This window comes from Eumetopias jubatus, unplaced genomic scaffold (genome assembly GCF_037043125.1).
Source record: "Eumetopias jubatus isolate StellerSeaLion01/CBP00866 unplaced genomic scaffold, mEumJub1_p1.0 scaffold_11, whole genome shotgun sequence".
Taxonomy (NCBI): Eukaryota; Metazoa; Chordata; class Mammalia; order Carnivora; family Otariidae; genus Eumetopias; species Eumetopias jubatus.
Window position 1 is genome coordinate 119,467,176 of NW_028274817.1, and position 18,593 is coordinate 119,485,768.

Sequence of the window (18,593 nt, forward strand, 5' to 3'; positions counted from 1 at the left end):
TTCACCTCATTTAAAGTTTGGGAATAGTTTTCTTAACAAAATTATACTTATCCTCATTTTATCAATGAGGATGCTTAGAGATGTTAAATAATATGATAAAGGAATCACAGTAGGAGCAGAACAAAACTGGAGCCCATGTCCTTCTGACACTGAAACCTCCTCCCTTATACTAGTTTAAATCCATTTGACCTGTTTTATAAAATTCTCTTTCTCTCTTTCTGTGTGTGTGTGTGTGTGTGTGTGTGTGTGTGTGTGTGTGTGTGTGTGTGTGTACATGTACATGTGGCAGGAAAGAGGATTTGGAAACTGGCATTCTAACCTGGATATTTGGCGGTCTTGTACTGGCAAAGCTTATTCAGAGGATACTAACATTTTGACCAGTTTTTCCTTTTTTAAAAAAAGAAAAGTCTCATCCCCTGCCATTAAAACATCTGTCATTAAAGGAGGAGTCTAATCTGTTGGTTTCTTAGGAATGGGGGGTAGGGCTTGCACTGAACCATCACATACGTTATCCTTGCCCTCGACCACCAGCACACATTTGAGAGCTAGCTGGCTATGGGGGTTAGACTTTGAAGTTCTGAAACAGGCTTTTCCTTGGTACGAAGCAAAATGTGTTCATGCAGAGTCTAAATCCGTGAACCCCAGTCTGTAATCAACGCAGCTACCCAGCTTTGATCCAAGAGAGTTAATACATGCCTCGTAGGTGTAATTTGAGTGAAGACAGTCTAAAATCTATTGGATTTCAGAGGGAGGGCAAGAGAGAGAACGAGAGATTACATTAATCGAAGGCAAAGTTGAATTTTGTACCCATCAGGAGGACCAGGGGCCAGACTGAAAGGTTAAAATGTGGGGATGGAAGGTGGGGGGAGTGTGTGGATATGGGAATTTGGCAGTATGGGCAGACGCTGCTCCCCTCCTCGGCACGCTCACCTCTGATCTGTTTGCCTCCCTTGAGCCAGGCAGCTGCCAAGAGGGGGGTGACTAGAGCAGGTGAGGCCTTGGGCTCTGCTGAGGTGCTTGGGAGTTGGAAAGACCCGAGCTGGACTACTGCACAAAGGGGTCACCTGATGATGACCAGAGGGTGGCAGATCCCAGCTCAGCGTTCAGGATGGATGACGATCCCACCTGAGTGCGCTGGATGTCCGTGATCCCCACTAACAGTAGAAAGTGAAAGGTCTAAAAACTAGCAGTAGTCGTGTGGCCAGTTGTAGAAATGAGGATGGCAATAGGCATATTTTCTTCCTGTTGTGATATGGATGTGTCTGTACATGTAATAAAATTTGGTCTTCTTCCCTCTGCCCATTATGTAACCTAAGGAGCGAGTTCAACCTATAACTCAACCCTTAACACTGCAGAAGAGTAACGAGCCGTTGTGACTGAGCTAGAAGACAATGACCGTCAACCATTCATGGATGAAATAACAAATCGGACTCTGTAGCTCCACTTTGGGGGAAAGCCCGAGGGAGTTTGGGATGTATGGGGGATAGTTGATTCAGGTAGGACGGAAGCATTATGTTGTTTGCTTATTTGGAAGTTAAAAATGGGTGAAAGGAGAGTGTTGAGATGCTGCACTGAGAAAGGGGTGGTGGAATGTGCTGGACTCTCCATTGTCAAGGAGGCATCACTACCACCCCTTCGGAGATGTCTTCTGAATTCCTGAAGAGAAGTGGGGCACTGCATCTCTTACCGTCCCTGTCCCCAGACTGTCCCGCGTTAGGGTTGCTGAGGTGGTAACGTCCGCTGGTTTTCAGGTAAAAGAGAAGTAGAAGCTGGTATGCTCAGGGGTGCTTGCTGCTGGATGTTGGGCAGGTAGGAGACTCACCGTGGCTTTGCAGGGGGAGATTCAGTCTGTACCAGCCAAGCAACTGGTTCTCAGACAGTTGATGCAAGGTTTCTCAGACGGTCTCACAAATCGGAGATTTCCGTAGAGCTTGGGATAAGCTTGCTATGCCAAGCTGAGATATATTCAGTGTCTGCTTCCCAGGCCTTCCCTAGTGACTCTCTTGACCCGACTGCCCCAGTGTGTTCCGACAGTGACGTAAGCCCTAATTAATACATTAAGTCTTTTATTCCTGGAATGTTTAGAATGACTTGATTTTGTTGACTGAATCTAAGCTTGTGCCAATAGTTGGATAAAAGATGTGCATCTCGATGCATGTAAGGAAAATGCTATTGGCAGGCAAACACCATAAGATCCACACAGGAATCAGAGGTACTGCTGAGCGCATTTTAAAGTAGAATTAAGAAGCACTATAATTTTCAATTGGACCTTGAGATCTGCATCTTTCCTTAGGTTTCAGTCTGTTGGAGAGCCATCTGCATATTATTTCGGGGGTCGGCAAATTGCGGGCTGTGAGTCAAATCCAGCCTGTCACCTGCTCTCATAAATACAGTTTGACAGGGGTACAGCTACACCCACTGGTTTACATACTGCCGATGGCCGCTTTCGGCACAGCGGCAGCGTTGAATATTTGCAAGAGAGACCACGCGGCACACAAGGCCAAGAACACTTGCTGTTTGGCTTTTTACAGCAAAACTTTGCTGACCCCTGTATTATCCTAATTCCTACTTCCTTCAAAAAGGAAAGCCTTTTCTTTCTCTGTCATCATCAACTTGGCTCGCTCAGTGGGATTAGACTAAAATATTAAGGCTTTGGCAGAGCAATTTGGGATGCCTGAAAGAACCTTTTAGCTGTCTGAAAGTACCCACTTACCAACACTTCTAACTTGGCATAGCAACATGTCATTTTTAATTAGCTGAATTCCTCCTTACTCATTTTGGCTACCTTTGCGGTGTCTTGCTGCCTGCATTGCTCGAGGTAGACAAGTCTGCTGTTCCCATGCTTGTGCGGTTCCCACAAGTGCAGTCCCCACGTGGGCTCTTCCGAGGAACGGCTCCGTTCTCTAATTGGACTTGGGAGTGTTGCAAATGCAGGAGGTGCTCACTTCTGTCCTCATGTTCAAGTACTAGAAAGAAAGGTTTAGATGTAACCGTGGAGCCTCTTGCATCCTAAATTCAACATTTTAGAAGCGATTAAAGAGTGATTTGGTACATTACTGGAAATGTAGAAGAAGAGTGATTAAAATGCTTCAGAAGGAAAACCGTCATCAGTGAGTCTGTTTGAACTATTATTTTTTTTTTGTGACTTGGCTATGCTAATCTTCTCTCTTCGTTAGTAACAAAATGGAGCTCGTCCTCTCCTCTAAACAGTTGCAATTGAAAAAGAAAGTCTGGAAAGGTATAGCTTGGGACATGTAATAGCCAGGTTAAGACATTCAGAAAGGATTCTTTAGCTTTTGGTTATGATACTGCATCTGCTATAATCCAGTGAGTCTGCAAATACAGAAGATAATGACTCCATTGATAAATATTATCCATCCCTGTGCTTGTGTCATTCATTAAGTCCAGCCCCTGTTCATTTAATTCATTAAAAAAGTATGTGCGTATATGTGTGTGTGTTGTGTGTGTGTATGTGTGTATGTATGTATGTATGTGTGTATGTATGTATGTATGTATGTATGTATTTGGATCCTACTGTAGGCCGGGCCCAGCTTTTGTTTTGGGCATACGAGGACAGGAGGTAAATAGTGAGAGAAAGGAAAGTTCTGGAAACCTCTCTTTCACTCATCTTTGGAGAAGTGGAGTTATACAAACCCTGTATTTGTGGCTATGAAGCGAAGGGCTCTAGTGTGGCTCCGGCAGGCAGCCTCCTCCACACTCACTCCTGGCTTGTGTCCTCTTGCTGTGTTAGCTCGACTCACAGAGTAACCGGAAAAAAAAACAACAACAACATAGGAGGATCATTTTAAATGGATGTTTTTGTGAAGAGTCAACTATAAAGTTTGTATTGGACCGGAGTTAATATGGAGCAGCAGGGAGCCTCTCGCACTCCCCCTTCCAACTCCATAGTCTGATATTTATTCTTCTTGACAGGAAGATAGACTGCCAACTTTGTTTTTAATTATTTGAATAAAATTACATACATCATTCTCCCTCTTCTTTTGCCTCCCTCGGAAATCCCATCTTCTGTGTAGCTGATGCTGATGAAATTGCCGGTTTTGGCATTCGTGCTTCTGTCAGCCGAGTGAGATGAACTGAGTTAATATCCACACCCTGAAATGAAGCCAGGAGCGTTTACCCCCGGGTTCTCCCTCTCTCCCCTCCCTCTCTACCTCCCCTCCGCTCTTTACCTGCCACCCTGCAGACATAGCGCACGTTTCTGCGCACCTAACCTGGCACCTGAATAAACATTTTCAAAGTATTTTCTAATTCCCCCTTCCCCCATCATCGTCTTTTCATCCTGTTTTCTTCTCTTCTCTCTTCTCTTCTTTTCCTTTCCTTTCCTTTCTTTTCTTTTCTCTTTGCTTTTCTTTGCTCGCTTTCTTTCTTTCTTTCACAAAATGGTCGGGCCCTCCTGTTTTGTATTCTAGTATAAACAGGGAACAAATGTGTAGCTCATCATAATGGACATCTGTTACATGAATAGTGGCGAGCTCATATCTCCCAGATTAATCACTGTTTCTATTCATTTGGAATTAGCAACCTGTGACTTCAAGTAACTCCCTGATGAAACAGAACACACATTCTTTTCACAGATGTATAGAAATAGGAATAAATCTACAATTTGGCAAGCGCTCCAGATGCAGAACACAGTGCATGCTTATAATAAGAAAATATAATAACTGTCTTAGACTAATACATGGTAACTCTGACAAAGAGGAATTTATATAGTCAAAACTTCTTGAAAACAGCCTCACCTGCATAAGTGTTTTCTAAACTCCGGCCCTGAGGGCCTGTCGTTTCCTGACAAAGTTTTCTCCTGTTATTTGTCCTCCTTGGAGACTCGAAATTCTTCATCACTTAGAAGCAAGATAGAAATTTGGAGGCTATGAAGCATAACAGAATTATCGTCTGTAGGAGCCAGGGTCTTACTGGCTACCCTTCTTTGTCAAGGTATGTTTTCAGAAAGAGTGCGTTTCTGTGTGCTAGGACTGGGGATCCAAGACATCTATCATATACGGACCATTGAGTAGAAGTCCGCAGAAGCTAATGATTCACAGTTGTATCCCCCTGTACGTTTACACAGAATATTGCTCTCAAACCCGAATAAGGAGTGTACAGCACGGGGTAGTTGTTGAATTCATTTGTGGTATGAATAATGCCAGCTTTTACAATGAGGCCATTCATTCATTTAGCAATGGCTTGTTGACCCTCTTCTTTCAGAACCTACTGGTCCGATTGTGGGGCTGTTCTAATTTGGGGTATGAACACAAGAACCTTTTTTCTTAAAAAAAAAAATTGTCTAACGAAGGAGCCAGCTATGTGTACGCATAAGGCCAATACTGTGATAGCGCCTTTGATAGGCATCTGTGCAGTAGAATAGTCAGTCTCTCTTCAGTGGGCTATAGGCAGCAAGAAGAAATTCAGAAAAGACTAGAGGGAGAAGATGGTGTCTTGGCAGAGTCTCGAAAGAGAGTTATTTATCTGGGGCCTTGGGGAGAGTATTAGACATAGGGTGGGGACAGAGTGGGACTGTTACTGATTGTCTTCCTTAGGTTGCATTCTGTTTCTATTCTGCTTCCAGAAACAAACTTAAAGTATAAGAGATGTTAGTAGGAAAATTATATAGCAGGGTCAGGGTTTGAGAAGAAGAGATAAGGGACAGTTTAGGCCACTTATAGTCATTATAATCTGATGGTGGGAGAAACATCAAGTAGTCCACCTCTGGTTTCCTTTAATTGACTATGCTGAGGGTAGACAAGGTAATAAGAAAATTGTAGATCAAAAATGGTCAAATATTGGGGTGCCGGGCTGGCTCAGTTGGCAGAGCATGCGACTCTTGATCTCGAGGGTTCTAAGTTTGAGCCCCACGTTGGGTGTAGAGATTACTTAAAAATAAAATCTTGAAAAAAATTGTTTTAAATGGTCAAATATTTGTCGTTCTGTAAGATTCAGTCTAATAGGTATAACATGCATGTACGTGGCACAAAAACCCCAAAGCACAAAAAACAGTGAAAAGCATGTCTCGGTGCTTTCCTTCTCCCCTGGTCATCCATTTCCCTCCTCAGAGAAGACCACTGCTAGAGTTCTTCTAAAAGATATTCTTGCCATGTTCAAGCATTTCCATAATGTAACATGTTGTTAAAATGGGGCTCTTCTAGGGTCAGTTTTGGCTGAGGAATGAAGACAATGGCCACCACATTCCAAGATACCACCAGGACAGTAATTCTCAGTTGACCGTGGAAAACCTGAAGGGAAGAGTCACTGACATGGAAGGTAAGAGTTAAGAGGAGTTTGTGTGTGTGTGTGTGTGTGTGTGCGTGCGTGTGTGTGTGTGTGTGTGTGTGTGTGTGTGTGTCGGGGGGAGGGGGCTTCTTAGAGGAAGTGGCATCGAAAGTCCCACCACTCCTTACCCTCCAGAATGAGGGCAGGTGACTCCTACCCCTAGCCCCTGGCCTACTGAGGGGAGCCTCTATGGGACCAAGCTGAGACATGTAGGGTCTGTTCCTTGCATCTGAGGAGCCCAGAGGGCTGGTGCCTGACTCATCTGATGAGGCCTGAGTGGCCTATGATCAGAGGGAGGGAGCTTTATCTGGAAGGAAACTGCCCTCCCTCCAGAGTTGCATGGATTCAGGAGACCATATGTGGAGTTTGTGATGGGAATATTGGTCCGTGGTTGTTCTAACAGGGATCTTGTAGCAGGGTGTTGCAAGTTGGTTTCTCCTGGAAGCATACCATGAGAAAGAGTTCAGTGTGCACATGTCTAAAAGGGGTCAACACCTGGCAGGGGAGAAGAAGGAAATCAGATTGGGTAGAGGGAAAAGTTGGGCTGTAATGCAGGCCAAGTCAGCCTTGGCCATCTCCATGGATAGCTCTGGCATAAAATGGCCCATCATAATGATCCCACATGGGGCCAAATAGCACGGATGTTATACCTTTACTTTGATCAACTATCACTGGGTGTAGGCCACCCTGAGAAGGATGTGACCTTGACTTTGACAGCCCTCTGCCGCTCGCTTGCCTCCGGCGGAAGGCTGGCTCTCCACCTGCAGCCCTCCCATCAGCTAGGGCAACCAGCCCTTCCTGGAAGGGGGACCCGGACAATACATCTCAATGTCCATCGCACGAGCCAGTGTACCTCAGCATTAAGGGGCAAGTGTGTGTATTGTTAGTGGCAGAAGCCAAGAGGGGACTGGGAACAGTGAGTCAGAGGAAAGGCCTGGGATGGTTAAGCCTTGGGAGAAAAAGACACCAGTGTTGAAGTTTCTGTGGTTTATTTTGTTGCTTAGAGATGGGTGCTTGATTCTCCTTTGAGAACGATTGCTCTTCAGTTGTGGGGAAGAAAAATGACCAAAGCAGACCTTTTGGTTTTGCCAAAGAGAAGCTATAACTCTAAGCTCTCCGCATAATTCTTCATTGTTGGCCAGAGTCGTACCGTTCCGGGAGGGGGAGCGCAGGCCTGTGATGAAGGATAAACTACTGTTTCCTCTCTCTCGGTCCCAGGAGAGTTTGGGGGTGGGGGAGACAATGGTCAAAACCCCTCCCAGGGTGACTGGGTAGTGGGAGGCGGGCTTTACTCTGCAACAGTGGGGGTGGGGCTCAGCGTCCCTGGGGTTGGGGGGGCAGAGCTCTGGGAAGAGTTCCCGAGGCCTGCTGGGGGAAGCTGTGAGGCAGGAAGCACTGAAGTCCCGGAGCCACAGGGCATGAGGGGGAGCTGAAGGAATAGTCTGGTCTTTGGAGAATCTGCATATCAGAGATACGGGGGTGGAGAACATACCATGGCCCGAGGTGGGCATTTGCCACCATTACCGGGATGTGAAAGGCAAGCGCCACCACGAGGGAGGAGCACTTGGCTCATCTGAACATGAGCGCTGGACTCCCTAAATGCCATCTTATCCAACCTCTGCTTAGGTGTCTGTGGTTCTGCTTTTGTATTGTTGGATGGGGCCACTTACTAGAAAACCCTTTCCAGTGAAAATTAAATTCAGGTTTCCTTACCTGTCTCTTCCTAGCTGTCTCTTTATTCTCCTCCGTTCTGCACTTTTCAATTCGGCACTGCTTTGATCAAGAGGCAGGGTGTAGAGTAGAAGCACTGCTTTGGAGTCATGGAAACTCCGTTTCAACATTGACTACTTCTTGCTGGCTGCGGATGGTGGCACACATTACTTCACTTCCCCCACACCGAGTCTGTGCAGCTATTACTTACCAGCCTGGCGGCGGTTACTCTGTTTGCTGCTCACATTGTCACACGTTTGACTAGCAGGGGCCTCTTTTTTTTTTTTTTTTAATTTTTTATTGTTATGTTAATCACCATATATTACATAATTTGTTTTGGTGTAGTGTTCCATGATTCATTGTTTGTTCATAACACCCAGTGCTCCATGCAGAATGTGCCCTCCTCAATACCCATCACCAGGCTAACCCATCCCCCCTCCCTCCTCCCCTCCAGAAACCTCAGTTTGTTTTTCAGAGTCCATCATCTCTCCTGGTTCGTCTCCCCCTCTGACTAACTCCCCTTCATTCTTCCTCTCCTGCTATCTTCTTCTTTTTCTTTTTTCTTAAAATATGTTGCGTTATTTGTTTCAGAAGTACAGATCTGTGATTCAACAGTCTTACACAATTCACAGCGCTCACCGTAGCACATACCCTCCCCAGTGTCTATCACCCAGCCACCCCATCCCTCCCACCCCCGACCACTCCAGCAACCTCTTTAAGCTGCTTCCAGTGTCCTTTTGAAATGGCCTTATCTTTGAGATCTTCCCTGCTTTCTGGCACTACGTGAAGTCTCAGGCTTGTCTTGTGTCTTCTCTGCTGCCGAACGAGATCTGGAATTGGCCATTTTCCCAAGAAACTCTTTATCTTTCAGTGGGGATTGGAATTGGAGGCCAAAACCTAGGGCGTGGCCATTTATTTCTACTGGTCATTTTAGTTAGCATTATGCGACTAGGAAAACAGAATGGGTGTTTTCATGTATTAATCAGAAGAACATCGGTGATTTATTGGTAAATGATAAAAGCAAATTGTGGAGTAAGATAATACTATTTTGAAAAGAAGTTAAAAGGAAATAGGCACATATTACAATGAGTCAAAGAAAGTTGTAGAAGGATATGTAGAAACTGCTAACAAAATTGTGGGATTTGGGAAGAGTTAGGATTATTTTTATTTATAGAGCTTAGTATTATATGATTTCCTACAATGATTATGTATTACCTTATTTTGTATTCTGAGATCTAGTAAAATAATTTAAGTCGCACACACACACAAATATGGAGGGATGAATTCGGACCTACATTAAAAAAAAACTTCATTCCATTTTATTTTGTCTACGGTAAGCTCTATGTGTTGCTACAAATGATCTCTGGGGCTCTATCAGGGGGAGATATGCACGATGGAACCCATAACAGACCTTCATTCTTAGATTTATGTAAGTCACAATAGCATTGGAGAGACTTATTTCAAGTATGTGTTACTCTTTGGCAAAAAGACACCACATTGTATTCCAGTGATAGTTACTGTTTCAGTCACATAAGAAGATGTTATTTATACATATTTTTGTATCTCCCCGTTCAGTAAAAATCGGTTTTGTTGGATTCTTAAGTCCTCTCCTCTTTTCCCGTGCCTGGTTCAGGGACATCTCAGTTTCACTTCTGACCTCTGTGAAATACCAAAAGGAGGGGTCAGTAGCTAATTCAGGACCTATGAGTTGGTGATCCAATGTAGCCACTTTAGGTAACTCAACTAAAATGGTCCCTGCCACTCCCCTTGGATCTCATTCGGGCTCCTGGACAGTGGTGGCGGGAGTATGATTTATGCTCAAGGTGAAGGTTACTGCTCCTCCTCCTCTTTCTCTGTAGTTTGTCCTGTGACAAAAAAAAAAAAAAACAAGCTCTTGTGGCTAATATTTTGGAAAAGGTATTTTGTCTGATATAGTTTGTTCTATTTATCCTCAGTGAACATTTAATTGGTATTTTAATATAGTTCCCCTTATGATGGTTCTGACAACTTCTTTTGGTCGGAGACAGCATAGCGTAGTGAAAACTGCACAGGCTGCGCTATTAGGTCTGGGTTTGAATGCAGCCTTGGTCAAGTTAGGCAACACTTCAGGAACTCGGCTTTCTCAGCTCTGAAATGGAGATGAAAGCATTGTCTCAGGAACTGGAATGCCTATTTAATAAATGATAGTTATTAATATATTGAAGTAAAAATTTTATAGCTCTGCATTTCTAAAGAGTGAGCCAATGAATGGATGCAATGAACACCTGCAGAAATGAGGAGGAGATGAGAAACTGTGCGAAGGAAGTCAAGACGTGGGTTAGAGGGTATTATGCTAAGTGAAAGAAGTCAGGCAGAGAGAGACAAATGCCATAGGATTTCAGTCATATTTAAGAAGCAAGACAAGCAAAGGAGAGAGAGAGAGAGAGAACCAAACAACAGACTCTGAACTACAGAGAACAAAGTGATGGTCACTGGTTGGGAGGTGAGTAGGGGGATGGGGGAACTAGGTAATGGGGATGAAGGAGCGCCCTTGTCGTGATGAGCACCAGGTGATGGATGGAAGCATTGAATCACTATATTTTACACCTGAAACTAATATAACGCTGTATGTTGACTAACAAATTAAAATAAAAACTAAGAAAAAAAGAATACTCCCTGTAATACACTGAATTCTTGTAGCCTAGTATTACAGAGAATATGTCAGTATTTAAGTGAGTCCTCAAATTTATCATAGAACTGCATTGTATCAGGAACTATTTCTAACTATGGTTCATACTTTTACCAAAACAGAATGGATTTTCCTCGAGAAGATTCAGAGCAAACATATCCTTCCCAAAATTAATCATATTTCCTTCAATCCAGTTAAACTAATTGTTGCCAATTCATAGGAAATTTGGTTTGAAGAAAACATAATTTTGGGATATCATTCATTGGAACGCCACAAAAGTAGAACATGGATTAATAGAGAAACAGTTTCCAAACCGATGTCTGGGATTTTGTTTGGAATTATCCTCAAAACCCCAATTCTGGAGCTTAACTGGTAATATCAAATGACTTTCCATGCCAATTACTCCGATCCCCTCCTTGTCGCTCCTTTCTGCCAAATAATTTTTCCCTCTAACTATGGTATTAATACGTTCAACTGAACCCCCATGAATACGAAGCAGACTGAAAAACTCACACGGTGTCAGAGGTGGAAATATCAGCTCATATTTTTGATTGTGTTATAATGAGATCTAGACTATACACTGTAGTCCATTCGTGTTGTGTCCTTTTGGAAGGTCTTATATGCCACTGACACATGCAGCCAATTGTGCCTTCCTGGAGTTGGAAATGTTACATATTTCAAGAAGCAGTTCTTTGTGCTAGTATTTGAAACGCAAGCTCCTTTGTATGCTGTTCTACCCCACCCCATTACTGGTATGAAGCTATATATTTCAAAAATGTCTTGCTTATGAATACCAGGCAGAGAAAGCACCCACGTAAGCATTTAGAAAGGAGAGAAGCAGACTAAACTGGATGAAGAGAAGCATAAATGAATTTTGGAAACCTCGTTTGTTTTTCCAGAAGAGATTCCCTGGTTCCTTTGCCACTCCCCTCCTCCCAATCCTTATGGAGCCATTTTAGAGCCAAAAAAAAAAAAGAGAGAGAGAGAGAGAGAGAGAGAGAGAAAGAAAAGAAAAGGGGAAAAAAGGGAGAGAAAGGAAAGAAACATGGGAGAAAAATGACGTTTCAACTTTCATACTGTTGTATTCCTTTCCTATCTTTGTGTTTTTCCTCTCATGTTGAACAAATAATTCATTTCTCTTGTCTTTTGCCTAATTTCCTTATGAATTTGCATTTTTAGCACTTGGCCACTGGGGAAACATTTATAAAAGAATTTAACCTATTACTGATGTTCAGATTTTGCCTGTCGCTATAACCAGTGTCTGCCAGTTTCCTGCTGGGCGTGCCTTCCCTTTGCCGGCTCCACACAGGCAAATCCTTGGTAGCTTTCTTGCCTGTCCTGAAGACTTTTGCACTTCTAGGATTTTTACCACTCTTATTACTGATTTGGGGACCATTCACAATTTTGTTGCCCATCACTCATATTTTAGTCCTTAAGAATATTCTACAATAAGTCATACTTTTAATCCTATAGCCTGTCTCTTGGCAAGTGGATTCATTTCATTTTATTTTATTATTTTTACTATTTTACTATTTATTTTTTAAATGAAATTAATTAACTTTATTTTCTAAATTTTATAATTTTTTAAAAATTTTATTATTTTATTTTACTTCTTAAATTTTTAAATTTTTTTTTTTTTTGCTGCTTGATGAATAAGTTTATTATTGTCTTTATCTGAAAAATCTTCATAGAAAATTGTGGTTTGGTTTATTAGCTCTCAGCAGCCCGCTCCTGAGCTCTAAGGAAGCTTGCCTTCTTCTGAGCTACCCAATCTTTCTTTTGGGCAAGAGACATTTTGGGACGGTTCCACCTCTTCTTTTTAACTTCTTTCTTAGCTTTCTTCTCATAAACTGGATTCTCTTGTATAGCAGCATGAGCTTTCTTATACATCTCCTCCATCATGTCTGGAGTTACGTTGTTCTTTATGTATTGAGAGAATTGTTTCTTGTAAGCATCTTCGTCTTCTTCCATTAGGTAACCCATATAATCTGCAACATTCTCACCCATGATGTGCTTTCGATGTACTTCTGCATTGAATTCCTTGCTTTCCGAATCATAACCAGGGAATCGTTTGGTACTGTGAGGGATAGACAAGCCTCCATCCACTGTTCCCTTGAGGGCCCCCAAAACCTTATTTCCAGTAGTAGTTCTGGGAAGCCCTGCATCCAAATAGCAGGTGAAGGCACCAGGTCCACCATCAATGCTTTCCACATTGTATTCATCTCCAGTCACTTCCACTTGGCCTTCATGGATCTCGTCCCTGCCAAACCTATTGAGCCTGCGGGCCCGCAGCAGGCCGGTACAATATGCTGCAGCATAATTTGTCAGGCCAACCTTCACACCATACTTTGGGAGTTCATGAGCATAAGCCCCACAAACTATCATATCTCCTATGCGGGCATAAGCAATCTGACAAATGATTTCTCTGTTGGTTACACGAACTATCATCCTGTATTTAGGTGTGTTGTACTTATTTTTATTTTGAATTACCAAGTGTTTCTGGGCATAATAATCAGTTTTACCCTCTCGTCGTCTTCTAAATTTCACTTGGTATCTCTTGAAGTAAGCCTTATTCTTGACAACCTTAACAAACCCCATCCTGCGGAACAGAGACCGGCGTCCGCGGCTCGCCCCAGACCAGCAGGCCCAGCAGCGCTCCGCTGGGGGGAAAAGGCCTCAGCCCGTGCGCAGGCGCAGTATTAAAATTTTTTTATGCTTCATTTTAAATCATATTTTGAGCAGGATTACAGGCAAATTAGCCAGGTTTGCCATAGATGTAATTCCTCAGAAAAGAGAAACTGTTGGATTCAAAGTATAATTAATTGTTCGCATGAATTTATCAAAGACTAAAATTACCTATTTCGTTTTGTGCACCTTCAGTGATTTTCATCTAGCTGTATTTATATTGTCTATTGCTAAATTTATACAAATATCAAAACATCAAACGAAACAAAGAGAAAAATCAAAGAGAAGAAGTTCCGTTCCTCTCCCAGCCTTCTCTTTAGTCATGTAGGCTTTGCCTGTTCTGTTACTAAAGGGCAGGTGAAATCAAGGCAGTAATCTTCAGCTCCCTTTATAAAAAAGGAGGGGACTCCTAGTTCCTCTGAGAAGGGAGGGTGACTCTCTGAAAGGGAGCACCTGCTCTCCAGATCCGTATAAATGTTTAAAATGTGACAGTTACTTTTGCCTTAGGATTTTGGATCATTTCTTTTTCAGTTTGGTAGTAGAATAAAAGAGTCACTTGGAATATCCATCTTCTCATTGTTGTGGACTTTTCTGTCCTCTTCAGCATGTCCATCAGTTCTCTTTAACACATTAACTAGAGGAGAAATGTATCTGGAAAAAGTTTAGTTCGGATAGACCTTGTATCGAGCACCAAAATGAAATTAGGGGATTGTGATTATCATGTTTATTTAAGCTACTCCCAGCTCCTAATAACACACACATATACTCAATCGGAGTAAGATTTGACTGCCCACAAACAGCAGAAGTTTGAATAAAATATTTAGAACTTAAGTGGATGTTAAGATCACATTGTTTTCCTTCCTGATTATATGCTGTTATGCCTGATTTAGGATTATTTCATTTCCTAGCGTTAGAAAGCCAATTCAAACTAGATAAAGAAAAAAATAGAATATACTGATTTATGTAACTAAGAGAAAAGAATTGGTTCCAACTTCAGGCATGGTAGGATCCAGGAACTCAAATGATGTCATTAGGAGATATATATGTGTGTGTCTTTCTTTTTGCCTATCTAATCTTTTTTCATTTTTAATGGACTTGGGGCTTTTAATATTTTTTATTGTGATAAAATATGTATAACAAAATATGCCATTTTAACCATTTTAAATGCATAATTCAGTGGCATTCACTCTGTTAACAGTGTTGTGCAGCCGACACCACTATTTGTTTCCAAGTCTCCATCACCCTAAACAGAATCTCTGTAACCAATCATTAAGCAGTAACTCCCCATTCCCCTCTCCCCGCACCCCCTGGAAACCTCTAATCTACTTTCTGTCTTTATCAACTTGCCTATTCTAGATATTTCATGTAAGTGGAATCATACAATATTTGTCCTTTGGTTTCTGGCTTATTTCAATTAGTGTCACATTTTCAAGGTTCTTCCATGTCATAGCAGGTGTCAGTACTTTATTTCTACTTACGGCTTAATAATATTCCATCATAGGGATAGACCACATTTTGTTTATCCATTCATCTGTTGATGGTCATTTGGATTGTTTCCATGTTTTGGCTGTTGGCGAATACTGCTGCAACAAACATTGCTGTATAAAATCTCTTTTCGAGTCCCTGCTTTCAGTTCTTCTGGAACATACCTAAGAGTGGAGTTTCTGTCTGATCTTGATTCCTCCTTCCTCTCTGCGATTTCATCCTCAGGTAGACAAAGGCAGTTTGTTCCTTACTCCTCAAGTTCCTGAAAGATGGGAGAGATTTTCTCTCCCATTGCCTATATTAACACCCGAAGAGCAATTCTGATTGTCCATATTCTGATCTCTACCTCTGGATGGGTCACTAGATCTAGGAAGACACTTCTTTATGACTGCATGACTAACAACCCAATGGTTTGGAGGGCAGTTCTCTATAGAAAAGGGAGGCTCAGCTTCTAGATATTTCTAGATGCCAGTGGGCAGAGATAAGAGATGTCCACTGCAGTCCCATTCCTGGTGTAGGCAGAAAACTCATCTTTGCTGTTTATCAGGGACCCTTGGATGAGAGAAATAATTTAAGAATGACACAGCTGGAGTGTTGACAAGAATGAGGGAAAACCAACTGTCAGGGCTGCTGATTGGAATACCAGTGCTGTTACCTCTTGGGAGAACATTTCAATGATATCTAGCATTCCTGAAAATGTGCAGACATTACGACCCAGCAGCTCTGCCTCCATGTAGTCCCAGGAAAACCTCTTCCACCATAGCCTCTGGAAACAGGGACAAGACTCTAATCTTTGTGGCATTGTTTGTAATTGTGAAAAATGGAAAACCCCTGAATGTTCATCGGCTGGCTAAAAGATAAATTGTGGTATATTTATAGAATGGAATGTGATGCCACATTAAAAAATGATCTAGATCTATAGGTATCAGAATAGATAGGCTCAAAAGTATAACACTGAATGAAAAAAAATGAGTTGTGGTATCATAAGTGCTGATTTGATAGCATTTATTCACATATCAGAAAACACGCAAGACCATGTTCAGCATTTTTGAATCCACATTTGGGATATATGTCTATAAAATAAAAGTATAAAACCATATACTGGAAGGGTTCCCAACAAATTAAATAGTTGTAGGCAAATGGGAAAGGGGAAAAAAATCAAAGGGATTTCAGTATTTTCTATATTGCTCCTTTTTTTTTCCATTTTAAATAAAAGATTTACTTATTTAATTAATCTCTGTGCTCAATGTGGGGCTCGAACTCATGACCCCAAGATCAAGAGTCACATGCTCCACCAACTGAGCCAGCCAGGCGCCCCCCCCTTTTTTTTTATTATTTTAAAGTTAGCTCAGTTCAAATGACTAAATGTGATCAATCATTAATTTAGTCTGGTTGGTATTGTTTTTTCTTCACTGTTCTATGTTTTTTCAAGCTTTTCACAATTAAAAAAAGTAGCACATTGTTAGAGTTCAAATGGAAATCCAATTTTTTTCCTTTAAGCTTAAAATTTTGGGGTATGTGTGCAGATAGATGAAAAAGGTAGATAGATGGATGGATAGATAGATAGCATATTGCAATTCTTTTATGTGGTGTTTTTTCCAAATAATCATAAGAAGAGGCTCTTGCCAGAACCTCCCTGCTGTGTTATACTACTTCTCGCCATTTTGTGTCATTTATGTGTTAGAGTAATTTTGTCCTTAATCTGGCCTGTGCCCCAGTATTCCCCTAACTAGCAAAATGCCCAGTGTGTTTCCCATTAACCTCAAAATTCCTACTCGGATTTAGTCTTCGAGCCTGAAGTGCCTCCTATCATTTTAGCAAACAATCAGACTGCTCCCCGAATGTTAAAACCTGGCAAAAATCAACTACCCAAATCAGTATTCCTAAGAGAAGAAAGTCCTGGGAGGTGAAGATAGATTTCAGAAACCCTATTCATACCATGAGGGAAAAGTCATTAAATAATTGTGCTTGAGGCAGTTGGTGACAGCTGTGTCTCTTTCGGTTTTGCAAAAACGCTAACAAAAAGATTTGCAACATCTTGCTTGATTCTGAAGTGGTTAAAATTTTATAATAGGAACCTTAATGGCAAGAAAAAGAATCGCAGCAAGAGCATTGCTCACTGAGCACTGACATCACCACGCGGGAATGAGGATTGTCTTACACAATGGAATGCGCTCTATCCCTCCTCCGAGAGGGAATTTGGCTTGGTATGCAAATTAAAATATTGTTTTGAAAAATCTGTTGCATCAAATGACAGAAACGGTTCTTTTCTAATCCGGCTCTTCGGTGCATTATTGGCAAAGTAGTTGACAGCAGGCTCATGTAGCCGGTTCGTCCGGGCCACACTCTTGGATTTTGTAATGGAGCCCAATCAAGTGGAATTGTCCTTTGGCGAAGATGCAAAAGAGCCCTAAATTCTTGCGGTCTCTGTTTAAATAGTTTTATTGGGCATAAAAGAAAGGAAGGATCATTTACTTGAAATGCTTGCAAACCCTTAAAAGCATTTCGAATGTGAGTGTTATTTTGTTCTCCCTTTGTTGGGAAGTTGGCAGGTGAGATAGGGGGACGCTGGCTTGTTTTGGTAGGTGGCCTTCCTCTTCTTTCAAGTTTCCTCGAAGGGGTCTCTCCCCAAATGAAGTCTTCCAGTCTCAAGTTCTGCAACCTGGAAATAATTTGAAACGATTCAAAAATGTTACACAGTTCACAGCTCTGCTCTGCAATGTCATTTGACTGGGGTTGAGCCTGAGTTCACAGGTGGGGATTCAGGGAGTGACCGAGGCCATCACTCATGCTCACTCACTGCTCCTGCATCACTCTGGAGCGGTGGTTCCCCGACAGCGGTCCTGAACAGCATCGTGGGCGTCACCTGGGAGCTTTTTAGAACTGGTGATTCTTAGAGTCCACCCTAGTCCTACTGGGGGCAGGACCCAGCAATCTGATTTAACCAGCCCTCCAGGTGATTTGGATGCACACGCAAGTGTGAGAACCACTGCCCCAGGGAACTCTGTCTACCCGCGTGTAGAGAAGCCCAACTCTGAGCCCTCTTTACTCTTCCTTCTCCTGCCGTGGCTGAAGTCCGTACACCAAATCTGTCATCCAATAGTTTGTGGTGGAATAATTTTAAATTGATTGTCATCATATGCAAGGGACTTTTGGTATTACTTTTGGAATTTGGTGTTACTTTTGGAATTGGCAGGGACATGTTTTTCCATGAGGAGGTAAATGTAGTCGTCCTTCGTTGTAAAGAGGGGAACGGTAGTCTGGGACTAGTGCCCTTATAAAGGAGGCGCTTCCTCTGTCCTTCCACCATGGGAGGTTATAGCCTCCGATGAGTACCTATCTGTATCCCTTTTTTCTTCAAGAGATAAACTTGAAATTAATAATGAAAAAGTCTTTCCCTGAGGTTATATCTCCTCTAATGACTTCTGTCACTTGTTCCTTGGTACAGGACTGTTTTCAGAAACCAATTTGGCATCTTAGACTCCCCACTGAGCAGGGAGCCTGATGCGAGACTCAATCCCAGAACCCCGGGATCAGGACCTGTGCCGAAGGCAGATGCTTAACCGACTGAGCCACCCAGGCGCCCCCATACGCTATCTCATTTAGTGTTTCAAACAATTATGAGAATAGATCACTTTGCCCAATTTACAGATAAACAAACTGAATCTTTAATTACTCATTGTAGCCGTTCATTGGCTGCCCAGTGGTGATTTCTTTTTAATCTTTTGTTAAGAGAGGAACTCAGAATTACTGTGGGTAT

General features: G+C 42.2%; 1 pseudogene; it reads right to left on the reverse strand.

Moving 5' to 3' along the window:
• Window positions 1–12,312: 12,312 nt before the first annotated feature.
• Window positions 12,313–13,289, reverse strand: LOC114218094 (large ribosomal subunit protein uL18 pseudogene; annotated as a pseudogene).
• Window positions 13,290–18,593: the final 5,304 nt, after the last annotated feature.